Raw genomic sequence first — 18,002 nt, forward strand, 5'->3', positions numbered from 1 at the left:
GCATGAAATGCAGCCCCCCGGAGAATGGGGGGTCAGTAAGATATATGTGTGCAGTATATAAGCATAACACAACTGAGACAACAACTGGAATAGGGATGTAGGAAACTAAGTATAACATTTAACAGGGTATTGTTCCTGTACCTCACAAAATAAAGTCATGTATACCATTATCACGTACCGTATCTGGCCCGCTCGGGGACTCGGTGTTACAAATACATCATCTATCATGATAGGCATACGCATACTATTAGCACTGTGGAACGTACAACTCGATCCATATATATATCAAGTTAGTGCTAAGGAGCATTCGACCTGATCCATACATATAAAAGGTTAGTGCTGAGGAGCATTCGGCCCGATCTATATACATATAATATGTTAGTGCTGAGGAACGTATGACCTAATCCTTATACATATAACACGTTAGTGCCGAGAAACGTTCGGCGCGATCCCTATATAATATAATAATGCATATATGCACATGTAAACCTTGGTAATATATCAAAAATCTCCTGAATATTATCATAAGATATGTCAAGGAGCCTCTAGGTATAGAAGCTTACACATCAAATTATCATTTAGTATGAAGAAGGCTCGAGGGTCATAGTTCAACTACTTCAAGGCCCTTATTATTCAAAAGTGAGTATAAGTCATGAGTTATACCCGAAACCTATAAATGGAATCACATCTAACTCATATCATATATCTCTTCCCGTACCTTAAACTATTTCAAGAGAAGGAAGGGATAGGTTTCACATGTACTACTTCTCATCATGTAGAAGACTTACAAGTCCATAACTCAACTATCGTAGGAGTTCTAATATCGAGAAGTGAATAAGATTGGGGAACCATACTCTGGGTTATATGAATGGAGTTATTCCCACATTATATACACAATCCACTTAAGACTAAGACATGCCAAAAGAAAATGAAAGATAGATTTTACATACTCCTCACTTCCGAATGTATTGAAGGCTTGAGAAGCCCTAGTTCAATTATGGAAAGAGTGCTTTCATTAAGAAGTAAATAAAGGTCGTGAATTACGCTTGGCATTTATGAGTAGATTTATCCTCAAGCTCATATCATCCACTAATTAAATTGAAGACATGCCAAAAGAAGGGAAAGATAAACTTTCCATACACTACTTTTTAGCATATAGAAGACTTGAGGAATAGGAGCTTAACTACTTTAAGAGACTTAACGTTCAGAACTGAACACGAATTATGAATCATTAATCATGTTCAGATTTTATGAATAGAATTACCCCAAGCTTTATACACATATCATTTTTTACTTAAATCTAAGACATGCCCAAAAGAAAAGAAAGACAGGCTTTACATACTTATGCCAAAATATTCTAAGAGAAAGAGGGTGGCTTCACATACCTTTTATCAAGTAGTCGTACACATTCTTGCTTTGTCACCTTTTGAACCTATTTAACATGAAGGTAATACTAGCATTAATAACCTTAAATTTTCCAACACATCAAACCATAACCAAGCATCCATAAGAACCATTTCCTTATGTGCCTTTCTCTAGTAGTTTGTTAATTGGTTTAGAAGTTAACAGAAATCGGGCAGCACCTCCCGTATAACTTTCCCTATACCAACTTCCAATTACATACTCAATTACTACAGCCAACCAACAACAACAATAATCATCTTACATACAAGTAAACCACTTCAACATTACGCAACGCAAACTCCAAAAAAATTGCTTAAAACTACGATACCAAAATAGGGTTTTCAATCATTAATTCATAAAATATTTAACCACGCGGAATGGAGGGTTAGGTGGATGCAACCAGAAGAACTCACACCTCTTTTGACCCACGTTCCATTCCTTAAACACGCCATAAAACCAACTCCAAATACAATGCCACAATAACAACAACACTATACAATTTTAACAACTTTAACTCGGCTAGAACGACTTCAATTTAGTTTGTTTCTAATGCCAAGCATACTTATACATTTTTTCTACTTTCAACTTCATTTAAAACATGTAATACACCCCATATAAACATTATTAACTTGACCTTCAAAGTGAAGAACTTACCTTGTTCAAAACTTTCCAAGATTCGCCTAAAACTTGCTTTGGAAGGTTCTTAGTGCGCTGAAAAGTAGTGGACTGTTTGGGGATGTTTGTTATCCCTTCGGTGCTGCTACAAACTATAAATTTATATTAATAACATCTTAATTTCATCGTGGTATACTCAAGATAATTAATTCATGGAGCGAATGTCAGAGCCTTACCTCAAAAGGGCCAAACTTGTAGCCTCCCTCTAGCCTTCTACATTTTTCTCTCCTTCTTTCTCTTTTTTTTGTTGTTCTACGGAAGAATAAAGACTTATTCAGAACCATGCCCACATATATACGAAGGGACACGAGGCATCCCCCTAGGGAACCACCTCACGCCATGTAGCTAATCTTACGCTGCCACTGGGCAGTGTGGGGTCCTCCTCAAGTAGGTGTGTCACCTACTTGGTCCAAGTAGGTGCATCACCTGCTTGCTTCCGAGTAGGTGCTACACCTCCTTATACCTCTTTCGTGGGTTCATAATCTCGTCTAATTTTAAGAACCTATGTAATCCTTGCTACACAAGATCAACATGTACACCAGTAGCTTAAGTATTAAGACATCCAAGTTGTTAGCTTACACAAGTAAGTCGAGTCCCACGACTTGTCATTTTTGGCCCCCAACTCATTTCAAATCCTTATAGCCCTATTTCCAACCTTCACTGTTTATGGGGAATCACGTCCTCCCTTCCTCAGAGATTATTTTATAATGTTATAGATAATATGGGTCAAAAGGCAACCTTTAAGAAATTTAGAAAGACATTTCAAAGTACAAAGGTACGGGGTATAACATCCTTCCCCCCTTTAGAACATTCGGCCTCGAATGTTAACTAGTCTTATAAGGTCTTATGAGTGCTTCCAGATTTCTCTGTATTGGGTGTCATCTATAAGCCTCTTATTAATCCATATAATCAATTTCAAGAGGTAGATTACCTATAGGCATAGGGAATGGGTATAGATATTTCTTTTCAATTTTTTTCCAGTTTCTCAAGTCATCTCTTCTGTAATTCCCATTTCGTTACTATTATAAGAAGCTTCAATAAGTAACAAGTGATTACATCAGCTATCTTTGAAGGTAATGATGCAGGCCCAAAACATATTTTCTAGCATTCGCATAGTACGCTCGGCCTGTTAATTAGTCTAGGGGTGAAAACTATACCAAGATTCATCTATGTTCCCCATTCCTTTTTGGAATGATCCCCGGAAGTTAGCCATAAATTGAACTTCCCTATCCGAGATAGTAGATATGAAGACTTCATGAAATCCCACTACTCCCTAGATACACAGCTTTGTACAGTCCTCAACTGATGTTAGGGCTCCACCATGCCTTTTGTCCTTAGTACTGATTACACCTTAAAGGTTTTTCTTCAAACCATATTATACTTTCTCTTAATGTATTCTAATATAGCAATCACGTTGCTACTACTGATTCTTTTATTGAGTAATCACCTGGTCTTACTCATAGCATACCAATATTCGTAGGTTGCATAATCATTCTTGTATAATTTGTACAAAGTGCGTCCAATTCCAATCATAGTCTGTCCTTCTCCGACCTTACTCTGCTTTATGTAGGTTAGTGTATTAACATGCACTCACAATCTCTTTTGTCACACTCGTTTCGATTCTTCTATTTACCCTTAGGTTTTCATATTCTAGTATAGGAGAGGCCTTTTGTCCTTTCTCGTTTGCTGCTTGCACACCACAATACCAGTAGTCAGTAACTTTGTTACCAATAAATTACCATCAGTCAGGCATAGCCTTGCTATTCCTTACAGTACTTTTAAGTTCTAATTATAATGTTTTTTTGTATTCATCCCCTTTGCATGCACCCATTCTGCGATGTCATTATTTTTCAGGGTCCTTACCAATAACTCTCAGCACTAACTCGGGTATCATGGCTTTCATCCATCCGTTGCCAGCTTTTGAGATCTTGTCGACTCATTACCGTATGGGATCTCACTTGGAATTTAAGTATTCACATTAACATGCTGTAATGTCAATTAATTTCATCTTACGCTAGTATTTCTCTTATCCGCTTCCCCCCTTTAGGGTATATTTATGTCATTGTTCACTTACTTTCAATTTTCCAAACGCATATGAGTCTTTTCCAATGTATTTGGTACACCTATAGTTTTGGTTACCCATGTACGACACCATAACACAATCATAAGGTGCTAATCTAGTCTACTTGTTGGTATTTGAGTCACATAGAAATTTATTCAAAGCCACCTTTTATTTATCCCAATCAATAGTAGTCATCTCATGCGGTTAATCATTTTGGATTCTCCATTTGGGAGAACTTATGTTCGGACAACACGTGTCTTAAGCTCTATCGTAACGCTGTCTTTATCCCAGTGGATACCACTTTTTCCTTTAGAAAATTCGCAATACATCAGTTGTTTTACAAATCTACTTTCCTTATTTGTTAAGGATCTTACTATTTTCCACGGTGGAGTCGCGTATACTCCTTACTTCTTTATGTCATCAGGAGCTTTTATCTTTGACATGTACCTACTGCTGACTTTTAATCTTACTTAAAACCATATTTACTTTGTTCTAATAGTGGCCTTGGCTTATTACCTTTTCATCGCACTATACCTTCAGTTCATAGCTATCTATTTCCCTTCCTGTCCAATACTCATACTTAATTAATCATGTCTATCTTGAGTGCTTCCTTTCTGGACTTTACTTATCCTCATAACAATCCCCGTTATATTTGCATGATACCCTATTCGCATTAAATCCCATAGTATAACAGTTCTTAAGCTTTTTTACAATTCCCATTATGGGTTAATTACACTAGGGGAGGTAAACGTTCTTAACTTTTATCTAAATTATCCCCTAGTATCACAAGCCCTTCTAAATTACCTTTAGCATTTTATCACCAACACATAATCTTGAATAACCCATGAATTCATGTTTTCAGTTAGCAAGTTACATCTCCAGTTAGTGGGCGAAGAGCTAGTAAGATGTTGCCATGAAGCATTCTTCAACCATCGCCCGAAGGGAACTAGAATCCAATAAGCACCCTAGTACTTTTAGTTCTTGACTCACATGGTCTCTCTCTAGGCTCACGCTTGATTCATGAACAAATTGTCAAGTTGACAACTAGGGGTTGAGGGCTTTGTACTTTTCCACAAAAGTGAAACTCAACTACTTGACAACTTGTCCTTCAATATGAGCCTTTTCCAAGGTAAAAATACGGCTGGAAAATATCTTGGTTTTGTTCAAATATATTTTGAACTTTGCTGCTCACATAGGGTTTTTCCGATGTAAAACACCCCAACTTTAATTTAACATAATAAGTTCACCCTATTAATATCAACTTCCAAGATGTGTTACGAACTTCTATCTCACCCTCTCCCTTTTATTTGTTCTTGGGAAAATTTTAGCGGAGTTTCTTCTATATTTCTAACTAGCTCAACCCTGCATGCAGAAAATACCAATAATGCCTCATAGGGCCAACATATATATATATATATATATATATATATATATATTCATATCATATCACAGCCACACATGGATTTCAATAGCATCTCATATCGCAACCATATAGGGCTTTCAATATTAACAATAGTATAAAATGATGGACTTCCCTCGTATGTCCAACTCAAACTGAGTTTGTCAGACTTTTCGACTACTCTTCCTTTCAATTTTTGACTTTACATGTCAACCGTATTTCAATACCTTACCTGGCACATATCTTTCGTGCCTTGGCTTACCTGCTGCTTTGTAACTTCCAATGTCGTCAGTCGCTTTCTTCTATCGATGTTGTCCTTCTGCTGAAATTAAAGGTTAGTTATAAGGAATTTCACTTCCTATGACTCGGTTCTATCGCACGATCTGAGATATGAAAAAAGTAACATCCTAAATGTCCTATAGCCTCATGTTTATAGATGTGGCGCGCAACACATCGATAAACACGACTCTACTAAACACGATCTACAGATACTCCGAGGACGAACTGCTCTGATACTACTTTTATCACGACCCAACCCCATGGGCCGCGACCTAGACCCCCGTATATGTATCTATTAGATGTAACAATCAATATATGAACTATACATAAGAATCCTAGTGGGTCATAGCATTTTTATATGCCTGTAGCCTCTTTCATTTGTATCTTATTATGAAAGGGCGTGCAAGCCAACAAGGCTGTCATAGTATCTCAATATTTACAATACATCATTTAAACATAACTGAACAGAACTTACACATATAACCCACACACATGTCCATAGACCTCTAAGAGTGGTTCATATACAACGTAGATACATCTTATATACACATACGCTCTACATACATACAACCCACATTTGTATCCACAGACCTCTAAGAGTCAAAAGAACAGTAACATAAGGCAGGACAGAGCCCCCGCTGTACCCGTGAACAAAATGTACATACATGCATCAAGTTTTAGTACCCAAAATCAGGCTCTAGCACAATAGAGCGTTCTTGGACCGCTGAGTAGGACTCCTACGCTGGCGGATCCCCAACCTGTGTACTGCACCTGCGGGTATGAAATGCATCCCCCCAAGGAAAGGGGGGTCAGTACGACATATGTACTGAGTATGTTAAACATAACATAATATGACTGGAGGTATATCCGAAATAGAGAAGCAGGGGAACCAAATTATCAAACCAGAAACCTATACCTGTACTCTGTGAATCACAAAAGCATGCATGCTCAAATTATACAATATAGCCAGCCCTTTCAGGGATTCGGCAAATCAAATATGTAGGACCATCATAGGCCCGGTGCTATCACCACCTTATTGCAACACATCATCATCGTACATATATACATACATACCCGAGCTTCTAGTGAGGGCTCGGTGAACAATGCAGTGAGTTGTACATGATAACGTACCCGGCTAGGGACTCGGTGAAAGAAGTGTTACAGTATACACTAGTAGAGTAGTGAGTAACTATATTCAATCCAAATCACTATCATAGACTCGACAGAATAAGAAAGTTGAGCTTTTGTTTGAGGACCCGAGTAACGAGTAGTCATCTCGAGCATCCTCTAAATGCCATTATGGGCTGTCTCAAAAGTAATCTCGGGGACACTAGACATGTATTAACATAGGGCCAAATCATTTATGGAATCAAACACACAGTCTCGTGTAGTCTTTACGACTCGGAGCTTGTATATTTGGTACCTCTTTAACGTATAGAAGTTTCCAGGAAAATAGTTCAACTACTATCAGAGTTTGGTATTCAAAAGTAAATAGGAGGTGCTAAGGATGGAGTTACCCAGGAGCTCAGATCATATTTAACTTACAACTAAGACAAGGACATGCCTAAAAGAAGAAAGAGAATAAGCTCTATATAGTGTGTACTTTCCCTTAGGTGATCTGCATATACATATTTCATACTCGGCCCATCATGGGGCTCGGTGAACCACTACGGCGTTGTAATCCAGTTTTCGTATCAAATACATCTCAATGGAAAGGAGAGATAGCTTCTCACACACTATATTCTAACACATAGAAGCACTACTAGGCAATACTTAATCTTTACAAGAACTCTAGTACTGAATAGGGGATAGGCGTTATGAGGCATAATCGGAATTCTAGGAATGGAATTGTCCCTGTACTTCATATACAATCCACTTAAGGCTAAACATTTCCAAAAGGAAAGAAAGATAGATGTACGCACTTATACCAAAACATGCCAAAAGAAAGTTCCACATACCTCTTATGGATTTCCCTTAATCGCATTCACGTCGTTGTCCTCAAAACCTATTTAACATGGAAGTAATGCAAGTATTAACAACGTTAGACTTCTCATCAACTCATACTATTCACGAGTATTCATAGCATTCATCCCCTCGCTCGCCTTCTCGACTAGTTTCTTAACTAGTTAAGGTGTTAATGGAAATCGGACAGCACCTCCCCTATAATGTGCCCTATCTGAATTCCCAAACATGTCCTTAACACCTGAATCCAACCAACAATACAACCATCAGCTCATATATAAATAACATGCCAACATTACCAATATAAACTCCAAATGACTCGCCCAAAGTTACGATACCAAAAGAGGGTTTCTAGTTTCTATTTTGCGAAACCTTTAACTGTACAAAGCGGGGGTCGTGTGTCTGTAACCAGCAGCTCAAACACATAATTTAGAGAAATTTTAGACCCTGAAACACGCCACAACACAACCAGCAGCATCCCCCATGCGCACAACACCTTATTTCGACAACAATTTAACTATAGCGATTCCAAATTCGTTTATTTCGAACGCTGAACTTTTCAAACCTTTTCCCCAACTTCCAGAAGACCATAAGGTGTGTAATACACCCTAATTTAACATCATAAACTTCAAATTATAGGGGAAGAACTTACCTTTCCCGAAATTGGCTAGAACTCGCCGAAATCGCGCCTCAGAATTTCTTTATCGCGCTGAACCGTCGTGGCAGCTTGCTGTCTATTTTTTATCTGCACCGAACTCTAATTTTATACTACTAATACTTCCATATCATCGTGGTATACGCTAGATAATTAATTTACGGAATAAAATCGGGACTTACCTTATTTTTCTCCCCAAGTCGTCGCACTTTTCTCCCTAAACTAGGGTTTGTTCATCATCTTTGTTTGCTGGAAATTTGATGATGGAAGCCAGAGTATATGATACATATCCATACATATATGTGGCCCTTGGATGTGACACGTGTCATCACCAAAAGGTGACATGTGTCATCCCCTATTGGGCCACTGTATCTACATGTTGAAGGAGGGGCTTCCACGTGGCAGTGGGGCCCACATCCCCCAAGCAGGTGGGTCACCTACTTGACTCCAAGAAGGTGGGTCACCTGCTTGCTTAGGTTCTTCCACGTGTCACCCTCCCATTGGCTGCTCCGCATAATTTGTTTTCCTCCTCGTGGGTTCGTAATCTCGTCTCACTTTAAGAGTCTATGAAACCCTTGCTACGTAAGCTTGGTATGTAATCAAGTAACTCACGTATGTAAGACTTTTAAATTAGTAGTTTACATAAATAAGTCGAGTCCTACGACTTGTTACTTGACCTCCAACTCCTTTCGACTTCTCTTGACCCTATTTCCAACCTCCCCTACCATGGGGTATCACATTCTCCCTTCTTAGATTCGTTCAATAGGGTCGTAACTTAAGTGGCTCACATACTAACTTCTAAGTAACTTAAGGAACCTTCCGAGTTCAAAAATGTGGGGTGTAACACAAAGGTTATCTGCTCAGTCAAGAAGGTGTGAAATTATAGGTTAAGAGGGTGGTAGGACCTTATGGAGTCCCCATAGCTATGGTCCGAGACGAAGGAATGTAAGTTACAATAAACTACCGAAGATCAGTCCGCGAAGAGACTGGGAAGACAGATAGGTCTTCGTACACTATTTTACCCCCTGACTGGTGGACAGACTAAGATCGATAGCTACACGGTAGACGATATGTTGCGAGCCTATACAGTTGAACCCAAAGGTAACACGGACAATTGCCTACCACCTGTCAAGAGTACTTAAGATATTAACTATTATCCTAGTATCCAAGCGACCCGTTTGTATGGCAAACAGTGCAGGTCTCCAATTCGTTAGTTTGGTGTTAGTAAAACACGACTAATAATCCCAGACGTGGTGTAATAGGTGGTATAGAAGGTTAAGATTATTCAGGAGAGGTTAGTAGCAGCACAGAGTCGACAGAAGTATTATGCGGATAATCGATGTCGATTTCTAAGGTTTCAAGTTATGATTAAGCATTCTCGAAAGTGTCACCCATAGAGAAAGTGATGATAGCCAGCAAGAAAGAGGACTTTATTTCGAGATGCATTGGACCATATCAGACTCTCCGCCAAATAGGCAATGTTACACCCCACACTTTCGAACCTTGAAACGTGTCCCTAATCTTCTTGAAAGTAGCTATGAGACCCCTACTATCCACACACATTAAACAACTCGAAGGAAAGAAGAATGTGATACCTCGTGAGAGAGAAGGTTAGAAATAGAGTCGTGAGAATCTGAAAAGAGTTGGAGGCTAAAAAAATGAGTCGTAGGACTCGATTTACCTACGTAAGCTACTAAGTTAAAAGTCTTATACACTTGATCTAATTAAGGATATATCAATCTTATGTAATACGGATTACATCGACTCTTAAAACAAGACGAGATTACAAACCCATGGGGAGAGGAGAAGGCGACACATGGCAGCAAAAGGAGGTGCCACATGGCAGCCTAGGGAAATGCCACGTGGAAGCAGGTGACCCACCTTCTTGGGGTCAAGTAGGTGACCCACCTACTTGGGGGTGGGCCCCACCAAGGACACGTGGTAGCCTTAGAGGCTAAGGGTGGATCTATGGCCCAATAAGGGCTTGACACGTGTCACCCTTAGGGGCTAACATGTTTCACTTCCTAAGGGACCATATATATGTATGTTAATGACTCTTAAGTCATTTGGAACTCCAAAATCAGTCCAAAACGTAGAGAGAAAACGTGAGAGAGAGGCAGCCATGGCTTTGGAAGCTTAAAGGTAAGTTTCTCAATTTTTCTTCCGTGAATTAATTATCTACGGTATTCCTTAAGCACGTAATATGTATATATGTATTTTACAATTTTTACAGAACAAAAACTTCACCTTTACAATTGAAAACTTAGAAGAAAGAAGAAGAGAAAAATGTTGGAGACAAGAGAAAGGGGCTACGGGTAAGGCCTATTGGAGGTAAGCTTCCGGGTTTCGTTCCGTAAATTAATTTTTTTAAGTGTCCCTAAGTTTTATAATGGTGTTTAATAACATAAAAGTTCAATTTGGGGCTGCGAAGAAGTAACACGAACAGCCCGCTCAATTTCAGCGCGTTTGGAGAAGTTCCGAGTTGCGCTTTGATGGTTTTGGCCAAATTCGGGTAAGATGATGTTTTTCCTTTCAAATTTGACTTTATGGTATTTTTATGGAGTGTATTATATACCTTTTGTATGGATTGAAACCTGAAAATAGTATAGAAATGCTTGTCATTGAAGACAATCCAAATTGTAGTCGTTATAGTGGAATTGTCGTCAAAGTAAGGCGTTGTTCTTGTGAGTTGCTGCTGTAGGGGTGTGATGTGTTTTTGCAGGGACTAAAAATGTTATTAATGAGTTGGGGGAGCTGCTGTTTGAATCCACACGACCCCCCACTTCGTACGGTTAAAGGGTTTGCCAAATGGAAACTAGAAACCCTATTTTGATATCATATTTTTGAACGAGTAGTTTGGAGTTTATGTTTTATATTGTTGGTGTGAATTTCTGTAGGTTTTTGTTGTTGGTTGGATGTAGGTCTTAGGTACCTAATTGGAAATTTGGATAGGGCACATTATAGGGGGGGTGCTGCCCAATTTTCATCGACGCCTTAGCGAATAGCAGAACTAGTCGGGGAAACGACCAAGGAAATAGATTCCATTAATACTAAGGTGTAACCTAGGGTTCTGGAAAGTTAAAAGGGATTGATATTCATATTACTTTCATGTTTAATAGGTTCAAAGGACGGCGAGGCAAGTAGGATAAGGAATAATTCAGACAAGGTATGTAAAGCTCTCTCTTGGCATGTTTTGGTATAAGTTCGTACAACTATCTTTCTTTCCTTTTGGAAATGTTTATCCTTAAGTGAATTGTATATGAAGTGCGGGGATAATTCCATTCCCAGAATTGCGAGTATGCCTCATAACCCCTATCCACTATATAGTATTAGAGTTCCTGTGGAGATTAAGTATTGCCTAGTAGGGCTTCTATGTGTCAGAAGGTAATGTATGGGAAGCTATCTCTCATTTCCATTAGGATGTATTTGATACGAAAATGAGATTACGATGCCATAGTGATTCACTGATCCCCATGAAGGGCCGGGTACGAAATATGTATATGAAGATCACCTGAAGGAAAGTACAGACTATATAGAGCTTATTCTCTTTCTTCCTTTGGGCATGTCCTTGTTTTAGTTGTAAGTTGAATCTGATCTGAACTCCGAGGTAACTCCATTCTTAAACATCTCTTAATTACTTCTGAATATTGAACTCCTATAGTAGTTGAACTACTTTTCCTAGAATCTTTTATACGTCAAAGAGGTAACAAATGTACAGGCTCTACGTCCTAAAGACTATAAGGCAATAAGTGTTTCTGATTCCATAAATGATTTGTCCCTACGTTACTACATGTCTAGGGTCCCCAAGATCTCAATTGAGACAGCTCGTAAAGGCATTTAGAGGACACTCGATATGACTACACCACTACTCGGGTCCTCAAGTAAAAGCTTAACTTTCTTATTCTGTCGAGTCTCTGATAATGATTTGAATTACATATAGTTACTCACTACTCTACTCGTATATACTGTAACACTTCTTTCACCGAGTCCTGGGCCGGGTCCGTTTGTGCACAACTCACTACATTATCCACCAAGCCCTTCACTAGAGGGTCGGGTACGCATGTATATATATATGATGATGATGTGTTGCAATAAGGTGGTGATGGCGCCGCGCCTATGATGATCCTACACATATGATTCACCGGACCCCTGAAAGGGCCGGCTATATTGTATAATTTCAGCATGCATGCTTTCATCATTCACAAAGTATAGGTACAAGTTTCCAATTTTGATATTTTATCCCATGCTTCTCTACTTCAGATATGCTTCCAGTTGTATTACGTTGTGTTTTACATACTCAGTACATTTATCATACTGACCCCTTTCTTCGGGAGGGGGGGCTGTGTTTCATGCCTGCAGGTACAGGTACAGGTTTGGGAGTCCGTCAGCTTAGGATTCCATTCAAGCTTAGTTGGAAGAGACTCCATTGTATCGGAGCCTGGTTATTAACATGAACCATGGATGTATAAAATTGTTTTGACTATTCAGGGGTACGACAGGGGCCCTGTCCTGCCATATGTTGTTGTTAATATTTTTAGAGGTCTGCAGATATGTATATGTGGGTTGTGTATGTCAATTTGATTCAGCTGGGTCTACATGATATATGATATATGTTATTATGTTATGGCAGCCTTGTTGGCTTACGTGCCCTATCATGTTGTGGTATAAACGAAAAGGGCTACAGGTTTATGAAAATATTATCACCCAGTGGGACTTTGTTACATGATATTGTTTTATTTACAATTCAATGTGACCACAACTGATAGACATGTGTACGGGGTTTCGGGTCGGACCTCAGTCGCAGCCTACGGGGTTAGGTCATGATAGAAGTGGTATCAGAGCAGTTTTTCCTTGGATTGTCTACAGACCATGTCTAGTAGAATCTTGGTTATCGATGTGTTGCGCGCCATATCTATAAACAGGAAGCTACAGGATATTTAGGATGTTACCTTTCTTCTACATCTGAGATCCTGCTATAGATTTGAGTCATAGGAAAATTTCTTATACTAACCTTGGATCTTAACAGAAGGATGGCATCAACCGAAGGAAGTAATTGATGATATGAGACATTACGAAGCACGCATGTAAGTAAAGTAAAGGCATAAAAGATATCCGTCGGGTAAGGTATTGAAGTAATATTAAAATGTAAAGTTTAAACTAGAAAGGAAAAAAGACAGGAAGTGCAACAAATGCAGTTTGAAGTTTGACGTATGAGGTAAGTCCAGTATTTTTATATTATTATTGACATTGAAAGCCCTGTGTGGCTGCGATATGAGATGATATCGAAATCCCTGTGCGGCTGTGATATGACCTGAATATATATATGTGTTGGCCCTGTGAGCATTGTTGGTATTTTCTGCGTGCAGATTGTGGGATAGTAAGAAGTATAGAGGAAACTCTGCCGAAATTTTCCCAGGACAAGGAAAAGGTAATGGAACATAGATTTTTGAGATATTTGGAAAATTGATACCAAGTACCCCTACCGTGTTTAACTAAAGCTATAAGAGGTACCCTTGAGGTCGTCGATAAGGGGTACCTTTTTCACTTGAAGAATTTTATCTCGGAGGAACAAAAGCTTGCTTAAGTAGAAAAGTTTAGACTACGGTATCTCCAGCCGTATTTGTATTGTAGGAATATAAACAGAGGGCTCAGGATGAAGGATGAGATGTCTCGCGAATGAGTTTCACTCTTTTTGAAAAAAATATACCAAGCCCTCAACTCCTAATTCTAAGTTAGATGAGTTGTTCATAATTCGAGGATAAACCCAGAAGGAGACCAGGTAGGGCAAATATTAAAAGTGAAGTATTGTGAGGTTTAAGAGGTTTTGGTTTCTTCCAACAATGATTGGAAAATGGTTCACGATAACAGTATATAGTTCTCTACCGACTAATTGGGAAAAGAACTTCTAACAGAAGCACCTCAAAGAGATGTCAGGAATTGAACACGAATACGAATTAAAAGGGGGATATGTAAGTATGGATTGAACAGTGTGATACGACTATGCAGGAATAAAGTAGAACCACTAGTAAGACGCACTTAGTACGCGTTGACTAAGTTAAAGGCCTGCGTTGAGAACGCAGTAAGAGCATGGGGCTTAAGATACAAAAAAAAATGACGCATGTACACAATGTCGCCCCAAAAATAGTGGAACCCTTAAGGGATGAGGATGGAAAACTTAAGGAAAAAATGGCGCAACTTCTATTCGCCCCAAGAAGCAAAGGATATAAGTTAGGATAAAGCTACTACTTTAAGAAAATCTTAAATAATTATCATTGAAATACTAGCATTGCCTAATTGGAATTGGAACGACTACAAGTGTGAAGTAATTTTGGGAAAAGGAAAAGTAGAAGGTGGCCCTAGATGAGTTGTTCCTTGGGTCACATTATTCAAGTATCGATTAGTAGATAAGACATCACATTAAATATGGAAAGGTTCTCATCACTTCGTAATGTAGCCAAGGCTCCGTACGCGGATAGTCCGATTATAAAATATGTAGATAGACGGAGACATGATGTAGTACCAAGTATATTGGAGGAAGAGGTTGGGTGAAATTGAGACTGGACAAAGAGATATAGAACAAGGTACAAATAGATGAAAGTATGAGTACCCTCTAAAAGGGGGAAGTTAGTGAGAAAATGGCAAAAGTAGGAGGAGGCAATTGATATGGCAATATAGTTGAGATAGACATCTAAACTTCAATAAGATATCTTGCTGAACCAAGTTGGAAAGGTCTGGAAGCTACCAATAGTTGGATGGAAGCCAGAATGCTACATAAGGCAGCGTTAGGAAGTTTGTGACGAGACCCTAAACAGCATAACACTAGAAGGCGGCTGCATATAAAAACAAAAGAGTGTAACCATGAAAGGATATCAACCAACTTAAGAGACATTACGAAGGATAATGACAACATGCTAGACCAAAAAGCCAAAATGTTGTCTATAGAGTTGGTCGCAAATGATGTGGCGATAGATATATAACCAAGGACAAAGGAATAGAGATCCTTCTTTGGTAGAAAATGAGGAGAGCACAAAGTGAATAGAGGATAGGGGAGCTTATATGTCAAATTCCTTTATAGTTATGCCAACTAATAATAGCCAAGAATCAAAGTGGCTCCAAAGGTCACTATATGAACGAACTTTAGCGCTACTCAGTAGCCCACCCTAATAAATGGGTGCGTACAAAAAGGGGGGGGACATGGTCATAGCGGAACTAAAGGTCTACGCCGATATTGGTTGTAACATAACACAGGAAAGGACAAGGCGAAACATAAAGACTCGCGAGACAACGCTGAGGTAAATCTAGGGCTAAATTGAGTGCCCGCACATCATGGAAAAGGTTATAATGAAACGCGACATGAAGACTTCCCAAGAAGGTCACCCATCCCAATATTACTCTCGCCCCAGCATGCTTAACTTCGAAATTCTGATGGAACTTAATGCGTTAGTGCTGGTATGATCGCGCGAGATGGAAGAATCTAAACTAAAGACGGAGAAACGATATGAGATTATGTACCCAGAGTATTATAAGATATGTTAAGGCAATTGTAACAAGGGCTTAAGAAAAACAAGAAGGATTAGCTAATTGCTAACTGACGACACACTCAAATGCCACACCTCTTCAACATAAAACCGGTTAATGAGAGAAAAACTGCCAAATAACTATATGGGCCAGTGGGCAGAGGAATTTCGACACCACTTGGCAGCCAACTCTGAGGGCGAAAAAGCAAAACCCAAAAGGTAAGGGTACCAGTTGATGTAATTTACGAATGACAGAAAGCAATACCCAAGGTTGAAAATTCCACAATATGACCAGGACTACAAGACTCACTTCGTACTGCAGCGCTAGATGAATTTGGAGGGAATGTTACTTGTGGATTAACGATGTTAGTCCCTGCTCCTTTGATCAAAGGTTACCTACTCCGCCGAGAAGGTGTAAAATTGTAGAGTAAAATAGTGGTAGGACCTTACAGAGTCCCCACATCTATTGTCCTAGGCAAGGGAGCCCAAGTTGTAATTGACTATCGAGAGACACAAAGATAGGTTAAGCCAAATTACCGAGATGGAATTAGTGCTACAGGTGGAGTAAGACATGGCCATGAGTGGACCAAAGATCTACCCCGATATCGAGTGTAGGATAAGGGAGAAAAATGCAGGGTAAAACATGAGGACTAGCGAGGTAACGGTAGGATACTTCTTGTACCCTCTCATATTCTTGTAAAGGTAAAGAATGACACAAGATAATGTGTCTAGAGGATTACAAGCCGGGGTAAGGGAATTTGTGAAGGGTCTAAGTAAAACTGGCAGAGCTAACTGGTTACTACAGGATAACGAGCTTATATGCCAAAATTCCTTCAGAATTATACCAGATCATGTTAGACAAAGCACAGAATGACTACGAGGGCTATTATATGAGGGGACTGCAACATTATTTGGTAGCCAACCCTAAGTATTGGAAAAAAAGAGGGGAAGAAGGACCCAAAAGATAGAATACTAATTACAGTTCTGAAAAGAGTCAAGAAGGACTATACGAGGCTAACGAATCAGCCCATTTGCTTTCAAGCAAGAGCACCTATGCAGCTGAAACTAGGTGGAATTATAGAACATGAAGATAGTAAGGTTTCGGGAAGTTTTCTCAGCTAATATCTTAGATAGAAGGACTTCAATTATGATTAACGTTTGGACCTCAGGCCAAGAAGAAGTCAGGAGCACCGACAGGCCTTCGTACCGCATTTTCCTCGGGATATCGGATAGACTAAGCATACTATCAACTGCTAGAAAATATATTGCGAGCTTATGAGGTTGGCTTTAAGTGTGTCTAGGACTATCGTCCACCGCTTATTGAATTTGCCTATGAGAAGGGCTACCATTCCAACATTCAGATGACCCCCTACAAGATGATGTAAGGCAAAGTATATAAGTCCCCCTGTTGGGGAAAAAGACTAAGTTGGTAGGCCAAACAGGATTAAGAAACTGTTGACTAACAACCCAGAGTCGGCAAGAATGATATACAGATAATAGACATCGACATACAGAGTATAAGTTGGTGATTGGATATTTATAATAGGGTCACCTAGAAAAGGAACTTAACCCAGAATATGTTAGACTATATCAAGTTGCTTATAAGGTGGGCAACATAGCTGGTAAGTTGAGCCTACCACCTTATTTGGAAACTATGCGCCCAGTCCATTAGATAGGAATGCTTCGCAAGGGTGCTGATGAGTCACCCAGGATATACTCCATAAATGATACCCAGGAAATGGAATCCTGTGAGGAACAACCTATCGCCATCTTACATTGGCAAACTAGAAGATTGTAGAATAAAAGATGTGCCTTCCGTCAAGATATTGTGGCAAAATCAAAGCCAGAAAGGGGATAACTGGGGAAACTGAAGAGAACATGAAACACAAGTATTCACACCTATTCCCGATGTCTACAGGAACCCAACTCCTGAAACTTGTATGTTAATTACCTGGATGAGAATAGGTGTGATCACAATAGAGAACAATCTCCCTACAATCGATATAAGGTCTTGAGGGAAGTGTTATTTAATATTCGGTGATGAATGTT

This window comes from Solanum dulcamara, chromosome 7 (assembly GCF_947179165.1).
Source record: "Solanum dulcamara chromosome 7, daSolDulc1.2, whole genome shotgun sequence".
Lineage (NCBI taxonomy): Eukaryota > Viridiplantae > Streptophyta > Magnoliopsida > Solanales > Solanaceae > Solanum > Solanum dulcamara.